The following is a 14903-nucleotide window of genomic DNA, read 5'->3' as shown; positions in this document are numbered from 1 at the left end:
CTCTTTTAGAATCTCTCTTCTTGGTCACCTATATATTATTTATATAAGCATTTATATTTTATAAAAAAAATTCAAAAATTAACCCCAAAATGATTAAAACTTCCGATTAAAGTAAAACAACGATTTATCATTAGAAACATTTGTGTCTACGGATCGATACTTGGTTCTTACCAATACTATTCTACATATACGATAGGTACACTTGCCTATTTTGTGTGTGCTTAGTCTTTGTAGAAATCACTTTTAAAAATTTAAAACACGATCTTATGCAAAAAGCTAAATATCCAATCCATTATATTTTAAAAAGCACACTCGCACACACATCATTTTTCAACTCCGTCACCTCATTTTAATGCTCGGTGATTTTAGTTCACAGTTTTAATAATACTTGAAACTGACCATCAATGATGGTTTGTTTAATAGACATCTCAACTTTCAAGTAGTGATTACTTATCGACAAGGCATCAATTTTATCTTTAAGTTTTTAATTGATCTCAACCACTTGCCGATAGTTATCACGAATAATCGTTAGATCATAAACTAGTTGATCATTGTTGTGAAAAGTGATTCAAGCTTAAAGTTAAACTCACCACAATGACAGCATTAAATTTCATTAATAACAGATTAAATGACACTCTCAAAACTGTCGGAAACAAACTTAGAAGAGTTAGAACTAACCTCTTCTATTTTTGCCATGCATGCAAAAGTTCCTTGATCAACACTTGAATCCACTTTTTCTGTTTCTGAGTCATCACTCATAAGCTTATCATCCATAGCATCTTCTAAATGCTCCACTTGTTCAATCATAGCCAAGTTAGCTTTATTCACTTCAGAAGATACATTACTCAACATCATTTGGGACCAATCAATGCCATCTTGAATTATCATTTCTTGTGACCCTCCTGGTTTTGTAGACTCAACACTTTTAGGTTTCTCCTTGAACTCATTGTTATTATACTTCTTGTTGGTGTTGAAGTTTATATATCTTGATCCAGGAAAATAATCCTTTCTTGGCTTGTCAAATTCTTTGGCAAAATGACCAAACTCCTGGAAATTATAACATTTGACTTTCAGTTTATCAAAACCAATCCTCTATCTCATGGCAGGAAAATCCTTCCTAGTTATTTGCATAAATGTCTTTATATTCCTCAAAATCATTGCCATGTTCCACTTCAAGTCTATTAACTCAAGATCAACCTGATCATAATCCTCGTTGGTCATATCAATGTTTACAAGTTGACCACCCACCAGTTGTTCATAAGAAGTCATAAAATCTCCCGTGAAAGCAAAATGCATTTGTACTTCCGTCATGTTTACAATAAGTGGTGGTGTAAAATGAGGAGTTGAACCAACATTACAACCAGCTGAACATAGAAATTCATTAGGTTCAGAAGCAACCTCTTGAGGAATGTCTTGAGTTATTTGAGAATAAAAGGCAGTAATTAGAGTAGATACACTTTTACTAACTGGATTTGTTCCATCATATAAAGTAGGGTTTAGATTGCCTTTGGATGAATCTTGACACTTTAAATCATATTCCCGTTCCTCCAACTTCTATACAAAATCCATTGTAGTAAGTTCTTAATCTTTGAAATACTCGTTTTCTATCAGCACCATAAGATAAGTTGAATAAGAAGTAGGTAAAGAATTCTTCAATGTGTCAACTAGAAGCATTTTAAAATTGTGCATCTCAGAAGTCAAATGACCGAATCTTGTGATTAATTGTCCAACAGTTTCTCATTGAATGAGGTTAAAGTTTCTAAATTGGTACTCTAACATTGACTTCTTGCTCTCTTTTGTATTTACCATGCTTGGGTAATGCCATAGTCAATGTGGAATAAGCCTTTGTCTCAATCTCTTAGGCTTTCTTCTCTTCGGCAGACATTTGAGAGAACAACTTCTCAGTATTACCAAGTTTAACATAATTAATCATCAACTGAACATTATCATTTTAACAAACTATGCATACACTCGGGATGTATTGCTCCCAAATGTGCTTTAATTCTTGGTTCCTAGTTAGGACAATCACACAGCTTTTTGAGCCTCAGACATTTAGTGTGAGACCCGATCTCAGAATCAGTATTAAAATTTTTTATATGAATGTGTTTTGTGATGCAAAAGCATAAAAGCGTGCCATGTTGTGAAAACACAAGGGAATAAACTATCAAAGTATGAAAGTTCAAGGATTAAACTTGTCAATTTAATGAACTGATTATTGTAACGATTGAACAATCACAAATGATATTGTTCATGCATATGAAGTATGACGAATGAGTAAATAACGTATGTGGTGAAACAATGAACGAAAGAGGTAACGAATGTGAAACAGTGAACACGAATGTGTGATGAAGAATGTAATAACAAATGTGGTTGAAACAGATGAGTGAACAGTGTGACGAATTGGTCTACAATATAACGAATGGGTTGTTAGAAACGGTTACAACAACCTTATAACCATCTAATGAATGAGACTTAAAGATAGCGAATGTGCTCAAGAAAACAACTAAAGATCATTCATCATCTTCATGATTTTCTAGATTCAAACCATTCCAGACCTATTCAAAATCGTCCAAATCACAACCAAATCACACAAAAACACTATCAAACCTCTAGCAAACTCATTCTGAACAATCATAAACCAATCCAAGCACCTCAGTTCTATCCAATTTTGACTCGATCAAATTCAAAATACGTTAAAACTTTGAATACTTTCTCACGAAAATCAAATTCAACCATTCAGTCCAAATCAATACAATTAACTGATCTCAGATGATGAATTCACCATCACAGACAATCCTAAGTCAAATTCAGCTTCAATAACATGTTTCAGTTCGTCAATTTATCAATTATACGTTACGAATAGTCTGAACATCGAATCCCTATAAAACGATTCAATTAAATTACAAATATGAGATCAGTTGAAATATGGATCTTAACTGTATTGTATCAAAAAGAAGCTCTGATACTACTTGAGATAACGTGATCTGATTGATTACGATTCATTATATTAATATAGTCTATTTATATGAATATGTTTAGGTTGATTACTTTAATGTATGTAATAGTGTGTGTTGATTGGAGATATGTGTAGAGTAATGAGATGAAAACTTAATAATATAAGAACTCTTAGTTAGAATAAGAATTACGTTAGTCTCATTCGTCAACATTAAGCACATTCGTTAATATACCCTAACAAATGGCTTCATACGTTAGTCTCATTCGTCTGCATTCCTTAACGAATGATGATGAAAGACATGCAAATACATTCGTTATTAGATACTTTAACGAATGTGTCTTTACATTAGCGAATGTATCTTTTCTTTATTTACCAAAATACCCCTATACATTATTCTAATACCAAAATACATTCAACAAATATCGAGACGCTAAACAATGTACTAATTAAAATTAATAAAAAAATCATAACTCAAAATTAAATAAAAACAAAAAAGTAAAAACACAAAAATGTATCCAACGTCTTGATCTTTCTTAAAAAAACACAATGTTGAGTAAAAAAGATCACTTTGCCTTGTATTTCTTATTGACTTTTATGTTTGTATTTATAATTGATTGTGCCTTTATCCTTGATATTGTGTAGTTTGTCTTAATATTGTATTATATTACTTAACTTTGTGTTATATTTTGTTCGGCATTTTTTTATATTTTGTGATATATTTTGGTTTTTTATTTGTAATTGTGTCGTTTGTTAATTTTTATCATTTTGTCCTTTTTTCTCGGCATTGCGTATTTTCGTCATTTTTAGTAACGAGAATGAAGTGGGAAACATTAGCTTTTAAAATCTTTTCGTTTTTTATTTATATTTTGAGTTATTGTTTTTTTTTAATTTTTTTGATGGATTCTTTTTTTTTGCCACAAATCTCTTAGATTTCTCATTTTTGTCTCTTTTGGTATTTTAATTTTTATCTGTTTTCATGTGTCAGTTGTGGTTTATAACATGTTTTTCTTTCTAAGCATATGCACAAACGTACGTTAGAAACGAAGCCTAAAATATTGAAGCCCTAAAGCTGGGTTTGTTTTTTTTCTTAAACAGGTCAACCCTGCAATAGGCAGCTGCTATGAGCTAACAAATCAGCATTGCCACCCCCAGGAGCATTACTTTTTATATAACAACTTTAAATCCCCAAGTCAGGAAATAGGGTGACTGGCAAATCAACTAAAAACTCTTATGTGTTTCAGAAAACTCATTTTGAGTCAAAAGCAATGCCATCTAATGAGCATGTTATGAAGTAAATAATTTACCAAATAAATGAAACAAATACATTAGGTGGCCTAAAAGCTTATGGGATTTTTTCACAAGCTTTGTTTGCAACATATAAGATCCACCATCAATCAAATTTATATTGTTAGCGTGTTAGCAAGCAATTCAAAGTGCAGATATAGCCAGGGGCGGATCTATATAGTAACATACGGATTACCGGGAACCCAATGAGTTTCGATATTTATATAGAATATAGGTATAATTTATGAGAGTGAACACATATATATTTTGAGAGTGAACCCATATACAATCTAGATCTCTGGTATGATTACTCCTCCTTTTAATCCGGCCAACCCTCTTGTTAACCCGGGTTCGAGTCTCAACCACAGCGACTGAATTTTTTTTATTACCCGTTTTTTCCCTTTTTTTATCCAGCAAAGTAGGTTATTTACTTTTTACCCATCGCTAACACACTAAAAACATCACACATCTTCTTGCATATCAAACCCTAACCCCCCCCCATTTACACCATCTGTAAATCCGCCGCCGCAGTCACCGCCGACCGTCTCTCTTTCCGCCACAACATCCTTGGCCTTCCTCTCCATCTCTCCTTCACTCCAGTCTTCACAGTAGGTATGTTTTGATGTTTTGCATCAATTATTCTTGTTTATTTACTGAAATTACAACTAGAAAGAATGGTTATGTTGAAGTTTGTTAGTTGAATTAGAAAATTAGTGATATTTAAATTTTTGTCACACCCTCAAAATCCACTAACGGAGTTTTACCGTCAGAGGGTGTGAACTAACAGGATCGGAATCATCAGTTATAATCAAACCATAAAAACGTTTAAATGAAATTAAGTGCGGAAGCGTAAAAACCAAGAGATAAAAGTTGCGTCACGCAGGACGACTCAAAACCCCATAATAACAGTTTAAAATCAGGTTGCATAAACAAAAGCGTTTCAAACAATGCATGATCCTATACCGCGCGCCCGCCTCGGCTACCTAAGAATAACATACTAAAAGTGTCAACACGTGGTTGGTGAGTTCACAAGTTTATATAAAATAAAGCGTTTAGCGTTTGCGTTCAGCGTTTTGCATTCAGCGTTTTGCGTTAAGCGTTTTGCGTTCAGCGTTTTGCGTTAAGCGTTTTGCGTTACCAGATAGTGTTATGTCAATTATATATCTATAGGTAGCTAGCCTGTAAAACATGTATTACTAATTGTTCGACACCAAAGCTGACTGTTTATCATTTGCCTTGCCACCAGGTCTATCCCGACCATGGTTTGTGTTTAGCCAAGATTACACCCACTCGACCTCCAGTCGAGTTTAGCTTTGGGTGGGGTTTGTCAAACCCAGTAGTACTACTCAACAATGACTCGCTATTATCCAATATTAAACGGTTCGATGTGAATGAAGGACTTTAGTTATTGCGTTTGCCACTTAGTCTTTACAAGTGATATATAATCTATATTAACAAAATCTTAAATGCGTTTTCGGAGTATGTTATCTCCCCCAAGTGAAAAGCGTTTGAAAACAGTTTGAAAGGGGTAAGTGAACTCACTGTTTGCGAAGTATTCCCAAAATAATTCACCAAGATGCGCGTCACATAAAAACTCTCTCTAGCGTTCTAAAACAACAAGGAGATTTTCTAAGTGTCGGAACTATTATCGAGTCTCTAGACTCGGCACATAATACCTTTGCAAATATCACGTTTCGTGTTTCGTTTGTGAATCGTGTGTGACTTAACAAGTACATTTGTGATACGATACATGTGTGAACAATTATTTATGTGTCATGTATTAATAATGTACATCACTAGCAATTACTCCCCGTAAGGGCAATTTGGTCACACATAACAATTAACTAGCAATTATTCCCCGCAAGGGCAATTTGGCTAAAACACGACAACTATTTAGCAAGTATACCCCGCAGGGGCAATTTGGTCAAAACATAACAATTATATAGCAAGTATTCCCCACGGGGAAATTTGGTCAAATCATAACAATTAACTAGCAATTATCATGTTTCATGCATTTTCACAAAATTCAGCAGCTAGTTTCACCGAGACAGAAATTCTACTTGAAAGATTGTACTATTCCACCGATCATAGCATCTCAATTAATTTACCAAAATACATCACAAAAGCATACATGTATTAGGTTTCCAGAACATATTTTATTTTATTTTTATTCCACATATGTTTCTCACAATGATCAAAACATTACAGCAAACTCATAACAGTCAAATTCATGCGCAACAGAATGTTATTTGAAATTCCCATTAAACTAAAATTCAACAAATGCAAGACCACTTGGGTTAGGTTCCTAACTCAACAAGTCAATTTCCAGAAGTGGAACCAACCCAATTGGTCTCGTAGTTCATGAGATATAACATTTACAAAACAACCTAACAGCAGGTCTAACAACTCAGCTTTGCACAACGTTTTTGTAAAACCATAAAGGTTAACTTTTACACGTCCAAAAATTGCAAATTTATATTCTTTAGAAACTAGACTCAACCTAGTTTACTGTAGTATCAATAATCTCAACCAATTTTTACATTTACACCCCGTTACAGTCAATTGAACATCAACAACACAATCTGTCCAGATACTGTTTGCAACAAAACTCAACATATTAACTATCTATGGACCATAATCCGTTCATATGACCTTATAGACACCATAATCATTATCCATGCACATAAAATACACATTACATCCATGATTAGGGTTTTACTTGAACTCAAAATCAAGAAACAAACGATTAACATGCAATAACACCAATACTAGCTATCAATTCAACAATCAATACATCTTTTAATCAAAACAAGACATATGAACATCATGTATATAATTTCCAGATTCTAGGGTTTATAATTATACCTTCCAAAGCACAAAAATAAGCAAGGGGAAGGTAGAAGATGACTGGAATCGGGTGTAGGATGCTTCAATTGTGAAACCCAAGATCAAAAACCAAGCAATATGTGTGTGTGTGTGTGTGTGAGCCTGCCGATCGCGAGAGAGGGGAGGGGGAGGGCTGCCGTCGGGTAGAGTGAAAGGGAGAAGAGAGAGTTAGGGTTTATTGTTATCAATAATAAATAATGTTACACTTTAGTCCCTCAACTTCCAAATGTTACTTTTCTAGCTTAATTAACTAGTTCTAGCACATTGAGTTAACGTTTATAACAATGTTATCACATAACACAAAAGTCTAACACATAATTATCACATAATTATTGTTTTGACGTTTTTCGTTTATTCACCAATCATTTGCGTTTCGGTGCAATTCCCGAAAGACTACACATGTAGTAAGTGTTAAGCGTCATTTAAACCCTAGTTTAAATATAATGAGGTGTGCGTTATAGATTCAGTGATCTTTAAGTTTGAATTGACGGAGTTGAGTTAACGGAGTTAACGGAGTTAACCTGAAATTGACGATTGTCACATAATTCACATGTTAAAGAATTTTCGTCCCGAAAATTTGAGTCAAGTCGTGATGAGTGTTTGAAAAAGTAAGAAAAATTTTCAGTTTGTCATATCATCCCCTAGTAGAAAGAAATTTCGTCCCGAAATTTAATTCATACCTCCGGTGATTTCTGACGGTTTGCCGAGTTTCGCGGTTTCCGGTGTTTGGTCAGCCCTTCAAAAAGGTGAGGATACTTTTTCATCATTTGATCCTCGCGTTCCCACGTGAACTCCAGTCCACGTCTTGAGTTCCAACGAACCTTAACGATTGTAATTTTGTGCTTGAGTGTTTTGGTTTCCCAGTCCAAAACATCAACTGGTTCTTCAATGAAGCGTAGCTGTTCATCAACTTGCAGTTCGTCCAAAGGGACTACTTGGGTTTCATCAGATAGGCATTTCTTCAAATTGGATACGTAGAATACATTGTGTACGCTGCTGAGTTCCGTTGGTAGGTCCAGTCGGTACGCCACCGGACTAATGCGCTCAGTTATTCGATAAGGGCCAACGTATCTGGGGTTGAGTTTGTTTCGCTTCCCAAAGCGAACCACACCTTTCCAAGGTGAGACTTTGAGTAACACTTGGTCATTCACTTGAAATTCGAGAGGTTTTCGGTGCTTGTCGGCGTAACTCTTCTGGCGATCTAGTGCTACTGCCATGCGGTTTCGGATTTGAACAATCTTTTCCGAAGTTTCGAGTACCAGTTCTGGACCAGTGATTTGGCTGTCACCCACCTCTGCCCAGCAGAGAGGTGATCGACACTTCCGTCTGTACAGTGCTTCAAACGGCGCTGCTTTAATACTTGCGTGGTAGCTGTTATTATACGAGAATTCTACCAAAGGTAAGTGAGGTTCCCAACTTTTTCCGAAATCCAACACACATTCACGCAACATGTCCTCTAAGGTCTGAATAGTTCGTTCACTTTGCCCATCCGTCTGAGGATGGTATGCTGTGCTCATATCAAGACGGGTGCCTAGTGCGCTTTGCAGCGACTTCCAAAAGTGCGAAGTGAAACGGGAATCTCGATCAGAAATGATTGAGACAGGCACTCCGTGTCTAGACACCACTTCTTTCATGTAGACACGAGTCAGTCTTTCCATTTTGTCCGATTCCTTAATCGCTAAGAAGTGTGCCGATTTAGTCAACCGGTCAACGATCACCCAGATGGTATCGCATCCCGTCGGTGTCTTAGGTAAACCCGTGATAAAATCCATTGAAATGTGTTCCCATTTCCACATTGGAAGTTCCGGTTGTTGTAGTAGGCCAGATGGTTTCTGGTATTCTATTTTGACTCGGGCGCAAGTCAAGCATTTGCTCACGTAGGTGGCCATGTCGGCTTTCATGTTCGGCCACCAGTAAAGTGCCTTTATGTCATGATACATTTTATCTGAGTCAAGGTGGATAAAATATTCGGACTTGTGTGCTTCGTCCATCACCAGAGTTCTCAACTCTCCGTATCGTGGAACCCAAATCCGGTTCTCAAAATATCGGACCCCGTCCGTTTTGGTTTCAAGTTGCTTGTTCATGCCCCGCATGAGTTCTGATGGAAGATTATCATCTTTCAAAGCTTCGAGTTGCGCCTCGCGAATCTGATCGGGTAAGCTGACAAAAATCGTGAGTTGCAATGCTCGCACTCGCCTGGGTTTATCGGTTTCTTTTCTACTGAGGGCGTCGGCCACTACATTGGCCTTTCCAGGGTGGTACTTGATGGCACAATCATAATCCTTAAGCAGCTCGACCCAACGACGCTGTCGCATGTTCAGCTCCTTCTGATCGTAGATATGTTGGAGACTCTTGTGGTCGGTGTAAATGGTAAACTTGGTACTGTACAAGTAATGCCTCCATATCTTAAGGGCAAACACCACAGCTCCGAGTTCCAAATCACGGGTCGTGTAGTTCTTCTCGTGAACCCGTAGTTGTCGAGAGGCATAGGCTATAACCTTCTCGAGTTGCATCAGCACACAACCGAGACCTTGTATCGATGCGTCAATGTACCTCAAAATTCTCTGTTCCCTCGGGGAGGGCTAAAATAGGGGCGCTACAGAGTTTGGTTTTCAACAGTTGAAAAGCGGATTCTTGTGCGTCACCCCAATTGTACTTAGTACCCTTATGAGTCAAAGAGGTGAGGGGTTGGGCAATCTTTGAAAATCCTTTGATGAAACGCCGGTAGTAGCCGGCCAGTCCTAGGAATTGCCGCACCTCAGTCGGAGTCTTAGGTGCTTCCCAGTTTTTGATGGCCTCTACTTTGCCGGGATCGACATGGATACCATTCTCGTTGATCACATGTCCTAAGAAGTGAACCTCGCGCAGCCAAAATTCGCATTTCGAGAGCTTAGCGTACAGTTGCTTCTTCTTTAACAATTCCAGAATTAATCTCAAGTGTTCTTCATGGTCTGCCTTGTCCTTGGAATAGACCAGGATATCATCAATAAACACAATCACAAACTTGTCGAGGTACGCCTAGCATACTCGATTCATGAGATCCATAAATACGGCTGGTGCGTTGGTTAGACCAAAAGGCATAACTGAAAACTCGTAATGACCATACCGTGTTCTGAAAGCCGTCTTTGAAATATCTTCTTCGCGCACTCTTAGCTGATGGTATCCAGATCGCAGATCGATCTTCGAGTAATAACTCGATCCTTGAAGCTGGTCAAACAAATCATCAATTCGGGGTAAAGGATAACGGTTCTTGACCGTCACCTTGTTCAACTCCCGGTAGTCAATGCACATTCGGAAAGTCCCGTCCTTCTTTCTGACAAATAAGACAGGGGCTCCCCATGGGGATGAGCTAGGTCGGATAAAACCCTTATCCGATAAGTCTTGCAACTGAGTGGACAGTTCCTGAAGCTCCGCCTGTGCGAGTCGATACGGGGCTCGTGATATGGGTGCTGCACCGGGTGTCAACTCGATTTGGAATTCGACTTGACGAATAGGAGGGAGTCCAGGCAAATCCTCCGGGAAAACTTCCGGAAAATCTCGCACAATCGGTATATCTTCAATTCGCTTCTCCTCCGCGGGTTTGTAGGTTCCTGGACGGATCGTACACGGGATATCGCTATCTACGCAGGTGCGGAATCCCTGCGTGGGTAGATACGAGCGTAGAATAGTTAACACACGAACACACGATACAAACGATACCACGTTATATTATAACTCGAACCACGTCTATTACAGACACTGACACGTGAAATGATCACAGCTATCAAACAAACTCACAGAAAAACCAAAAGTAAAACCGAAACCTAAACAGTAACCCGTAGGTTACTTATATACACGACAACTTCGCCTCAGGCGAAGTTGTCAATAACTTCGCTCGTTGAACAAGTTCGCCTAGGCGAACTTGTCAACAACTTCGCTTGGTTAACAAGTTCGCCTAAGCGAACTTGTCAACAACTTCGCTGTTACACAAACAATTACATAAACAATATTACAGACTCGATTACAGACTTTATACATATGAACTACTAACATCTATGTACCAACAGACTCCCCCTTGGCAGTAGCTTCATATCTTGATCTTTCAGCTCTTGTCTTGTAATCCTGTATCTTCATGCGTGCACTCCTTCTCTCACACACACCGTGACTACTCGCTGATATTTCCTTGCTTCATCCTTCCAAGCAGGAATATAGAATATCTTCTTCTCGTTGAGCATCTTCAGATCAGCTTTCGTTAAGTTTACAAGATGCATCGGGTCGTACACCCTCAGCACTTCTTGTTCATCTTCGTCTTCCATCACGGCTTCAGCAGTCTGGCAATCAACGTACCACCATTTTAGATTCTTCAACACATCTTGAGGCATGTTCTTCATTGGAACCTCCTTGATGCATCGGATCGGCTTGTACTTCATCACCATCCATGGCTTGCCATCTGCTCTCAATCCCCTCTCTTTATCTTCCACTAACTTCCCTTTTTGAGGCTTCAGAAGTTCAAACTTTTTATCTTTTACGCCTTCTTTCCACACAATCTTCTCAATCATTCTCGCCATATTGTTGTCACTTCTGTTTATCAGGCCTAATCTGCCCAAATCTTTCACCTCGCATTCTGGCAACGTGTTGAGAGATCTCAACATTCTCCTGAAGTATTGAATGCCATCATAACGTTTTACCACAAATAACTTGATCTGTTCATCATAAATCCAACAGATTATCCCCTTCTTCGCCTCAGCATAGCCTTTAATGTTATAGCTCTTCTTGAACATGGCTGGAACAGAAGGCTTCTTGGTCTTGACAAACCAATGAGCACAGCCTTCCTTCCACCTAGGCTGCTCCTCCCACTCAGTAGTCTCATCCATCTCAGCCCTCACATCGGCTTTCTCAACCTCAGGGATCTCGTGTTCAACGTTTTCTTCAACGATCTCCCCTTCTTCTATCACATCTTCTACCACAATTTCTGCACCAATCTTTTCAATCTCACTGATTGGCAGAACATCTTCATCAAATAACACATCGTCGCTGAACATGTCATCATCAAGTTCCTTCAGCGCATCGATCACGTCATCCTCCACCATCACTACATCATCACCACCAGCCGCTTCGGTAGACTCCCCCTCAGCTGTGGAAGCCCCAAGAGTTTGAGAGGTTCTTGGCAGCTCACCACCTGCACCTTCCGGTGCATTGGGATCATCGTCTCGGTTTTCTCTACGCTTGGTCCTCAACTCATCACCTCTACAGCTCATCTCCCCCTGAGATGCCAAGAACGCTTTCAAGGCATCTATGATTTTCCCGTGCTCAGCCAGGAGGGATGCCTGCAGTTGATTTGCTTCCACTAGGCTTTGAATGGTCTTTGACTGCTCAGCTACAATCCGCTCTAGTGAAGCTATCCGTTCCGAGTCAGATGAGGGCGTGTCCGCAGGTGGTACCGTACCCGATACTCCTGCAGAAGTGGTGACCGTAGACTCAACAAATCGTGCTACTACCACCGATGGAGTAAACGTTGGAGGTGGTAGCGACACAATTGCTGGAGCCGACGTCTGGATGGCCGTGACCGATGGAGTGTCAGCCGACGATGTAGCCACTACGGGAACAACCGTAGCGCTTGTAGTCGATACCTGCACAGAGGTAGGAACAAGGGACATACCAGACAAGGCAGGTGGAGCAAAACGTGCAAACCTTGAAGTCTCTCCGGCTCCTACACCCATACCTGTCGTATCCCTTCGTGAGCGCTTTCTCACCAGTCGTACAGCTTCTTCTTCATCTTCTTCCTCATCGTCGTCATCAACAATTCTCTTCTTCTTACCCACCGTTCTCTCATGCCTCACCATCATCTGTCTGGCCTCTTCCATCACATCATCAAAATCAGCTTGTGGACCCGATACTGGTATATTCTCATGTGGATCAAATCGGTCCATATCAAACAACCCTTGCCCGCCGAACATGGCGTCAAGATCAATCTCAGAAGCTGGCACAGCAGCAGATACAGCAGTAGATACAGCAGGCGCAGCTGATACAGCCTGTGGTGCTGCCGCCTGTTGTGGTCTTGGGTCTCTGAACTCATCCCCTGCCGCAGGCACATACTCCAGGTTTATAAGATACCCAAAAAGCGGAGTATGCCTGGGACGCAGCTCAGGCTTGCTTCGTGCGCTGGAAGTGCGACATTGAGCAAAGATACGTTTCGTCACACATTCCACGTATCGAATAGGGCGTCTTTGAGGTAGCGACGGAGCCACATGATTTAAAATCATCTGTAGGAATCGTGGATACATTGTAAACCGCTCACGCGCCACAGCCCTCCTCTGACGATCGATCTCATAAAAGATCATCTGACTAAAAGAATATCTTTTATTGTAAGTCAGGGCAGTCATAGCAGACTGCATCGTCGCACCCATTCCATCAGTGCCCGCCTTCCGTCCTGACATACATACTATCATGACGTGCATTAGGAAGCGCCACTGATCTAACAAAAATCCTTTCCTTCGCTGTGTATCCCCTAAGAGACCTGAATACCCCATCCTTAGGAACGCGCCATCACGAAAAGGAGCAACAAACTCCGTTGGGTCATCTCTTGTTTCTTCTCCAAATTGCAACGCCACCCGTATGTGTTCAGAGGAAAACTGAACAACTTGACCATTAACGGTGGCTCGCATCACCGGGGGCTCAACTCGGCAATCATACACTACCGTCTGCCAAAAGTCTTCAATATTCGGTAGTGAAATAGGCAGGGTAGTTGTGATAGCGTGAAATATTCTTGAGCGCAGGAGAAAAGTAATAATCTCCCTGTAGTCCTCCATGCCTTTTGCATCTAGATCTAGAGTGATGAACTGGTTATGAGCTGGAAAGAATTGCCTCTGATCGTCACCGTCATCGCCACCAGCTCCTCCAACAGCAGCCATATCTGCACTAAACGAACCAAGTTAGATAACCGTTAAGCAACTCACAAGTTCGCTTTATACCATGAGCGAAGTTGTGATCAAACATGTATAGGCGAAGTTAAAGGTGAGGCGAAGTTGGGAACAACTTCGCTTCATCTGTAAGTTCGTCTAATTAATTTAAGAAAAATGGTCTAGGCGAAGTTGATGTTAACTTCGCCTTATCACAACATCGCCTCAGGCGAAGATAAGTGTTAGGCGAAATTAAGCTTCAGGCGAAGTTGAGGATAACTTCGCCTCAAGCGAAATTAAGCCCCAGGCGAAGTTGCGGATAACTTCGCCTAAACCCTAACTTCGCCTTCATCTGAATCGGCGACTGTTAGGTTTCCTACCACCGGAAATCCGGTGATTTCGGCTAAGTACGACGATCCAGGAGAGAAGAACACAACATATTAATGTTATTAAGACGAAAAGTTCGTCCATGAACACGTAACAAAAGTTTGAAAAACTCGGTTTTGAAGGTCTGACGACCCGAGGTCTCGAACCGGGTAAAAACGACCATGAAAGAACATGTTTGTGAGGTATATCGACAACACGTACCCTCAAATGATTATATAAACTGGAAACGAAGATCGAAAACGAATAGGAATCAAGTTCACCGGATAATTCTTAAGTTCGCCGGAAAACTCGGAGCTTAAGTTCGCTGATAATTTTGAAAATTAATGAAATTTACTGTTTGAAAAACCTTATATAGGGTCAGTGTAGTTCAGGCGAAGTTACGGTTAACTTCGCCTAGGCGAAGTTAAGCACAAGTTCGCCTGATTCAACTACTTCGCCTATAATTTCAAAATCAAACCTTTAAGTTTGAACATTTTGCAATAAACATTTTAAACTTCCAAAAAGAGTTAAAC

Source organism: Bidens hawaiensis, unplaced genomic scaffold (genome assembly GCF_021521415.1).
Source record: "Bidens hawaiensis isolate Kalapana, Puna unplaced genomic scaffold, B.hawaiensis_p1.1 tig00040214_1, whole genome shotgun sequence".
Taxonomy (NCBI): Eukaryota; Viridiplantae; Streptophyta; class Magnoliopsida; order Asterales; family Asteraceae; genus Bidens; species Bidens hawaiensis.
Note: the sequence above shows the minus strand (reverse complement) of the source record.